Raw genomic sequence first — 2,180 nt, 5'->3', positions numbered from 1 at the left:
CCTGGCCCTCCTCCCGGGTGCCTAGCCTGTATCTGAGGCTTGGCTCCAGCCCCTGGATAACTGGCCACCTCTGGATCTGTCTCCATCTTGGGGATTCACTGTGCCCCACCTTTCCTTGCGCTCTGCCTTTCTAAGTTTGGATTTTGCCCTCAGAGGCTGATGCCACTTTTTCCCTGAGGAGCCCCAGCGTCTACTAATGGGGGCTGCTGGTCTCCTCCCTCTACAGACACCGCCCTTCCTCTGGGTTGCACATCCTGCAGACTCCGAGCTTCCTGGCACCTTCCGTCACCCTCCTGGTTCTGCCTCCACTCCTAGCTGCACTTCTGGATCCTTTTTCTGTTCCCCGGGGCTCGCCCTGGTTCCCTCTTCCTCCTAGCTTTAGCCCTTGCTCTGCCATCTCCCGGCTGCTTCTCCTGGAGCTTAGCTCCTCCCCTTTGGCCTGATCCGTCTCCTGGGTCCAGTTTGCCCTTAGGATTGGTTTTGCTTCCTTTTTGCATTTCCCATCCTGCTCATACCACCTGCCTGATCCTGGGCTCTGGAAACCCTATGGTTTCTCATCAGGCCCAGATGGGGCCGCCTCCTCCCCACTCTCCAGGCTCAAAATGGCATGTCATCCAGACCCAAGTAGGGGGTCCTCCGCCCCCCCCTCCAAGCCAAGGTGGCACTTTGTGCCTGAGCATGAGATACAAAATGCGCTTCCTCCTGACTCTCCAGGGGGACAGTGGCGCCCCTCAGGCACTTCGGGTCCAATATGCCTGCCCTGGTACCTTGGGTGCGATATGATACCACTTTGCAGATAAGGGCCACACGCATGGTGTTGGTTTACTGTTGACCCCAGGATGCTAAGAGGACTTGGATTTCTGTTCCTGCTTCTGGCTCCAGCCCTAGTCCCTCAGTCCCATTCACATGTATTCCCCTCCCCACTCTTTTATCCCAGCCTAAAGCTGAGGTCTGAGTCCCAGGATGGAGAAGTGTGGGAGAGCGCTCTATGGCAGATTCATTAAAAGGCAAAACATTTACTGACATGGTCAGTTCCTCTCGTCTCCCCACTTAGAGGGGTGGGTTGGTTAGCAATTTCTCTGAGAATGGGGGTCCTAAGAGAGGGACCTTTTGAAGGTGAAGCTGTAGCTGAAAATGAGGGCCCCTAGTTCGTTTGTTTGTTGCTGGTTCTACATTTATTTGTATTTTGTTAACACATTTACTGGGCACCTGTTCTGTGCTGGGCACGGGATGCAACAACCAGTACAGACCCTCACTGAGCTCACAGCCCACTGGGAGAGACAGACATTAATAAAATAGTCTCGTAAATGGATGGATAGTTTTAATCATTATGATTTACAGTTTAGATTTAACTTTTCTGGCGCTGATTTGTGTCATAAAGAGGCCCAGGAGTTTTGTGAGGGTGTAACTGCGATCTGGCTGACCTTGTCTGGGGAGACAGACGGGGAGGTCAGATGGCTTTGCTGAGGAAGCTGTGAGTGAGTCTGAGTTGAACCCTGAAGCTATAAATAGGTGGAGGAGTGGGGTGGAGAAGGCTTCCCAGCAGGAGGAACAGTATATGCAGAAGCCCTGAATCAGAAGGGAGCACAAGCTATTTAAGTAACAGAAGGTGGCGACCAAGGACCAGGAAATGGGCTCTGAGCCGCATGTGGGAAGAGGGCATATAAAGGTTTGTTTACAAGGGCAGCAGAAATAGGAACCCACTCTGGCAATGGCCCGCTGCCCTGGGTGTTCGTTTACATTGCTTTTTGGGGGGTGGCAGCTGTGCTCAGCACTGCACCACCAACACTTTTGTTGGTGGGAGAGGGAGCGACAGAGTTGACCCAAGTGTTTGGGGTGAATGTTTGCGTGCCCTGAGATAGTTCATGTCTGAAATAGGTGACAGTTGTTTGCACCCACCGAAGTTTAGATCTGGAGGCTTTACGGCCTCGTTCAGCGAGCGCCTTCAGGAGAATGAGGGGGTCTATAAAGTCACCCTGCCAATGTGGTTACAGACTAAGAGTCATCGATACACTGAACAAGGTGAAGGCTACAAAGTCTACGCTTTAAGAGCTTGGGAGATTTTGAGGGTGACTAGCAACATCGCGAGGAAGGGGAGTCCATGTTGTCTCCCTCTAAACATAAATGCAAGGAGAAGTTGCAAATCAGGATGCAATGGAATGGAAAAGAAAACTGAGGAG

This window comes from Myotis davidii, unplaced genomic scaffold (assembly GCF_000327345.1).
Source record: "Myotis davidii unplaced genomic scaffold, ASM32734v1 scaffold796, whole genome shotgun sequence".
In the NCBI taxonomy this organism is placed as follows: Eukaryota; Metazoa; Chordata; class Mammalia; order Chiroptera; family Vespertilionidae; genus Myotis; species Myotis davidii.
The sequence above is the reverse complement of the archived record's forward strand: the minus strand, read 5'-3'. Positions refer to the sequence as shown.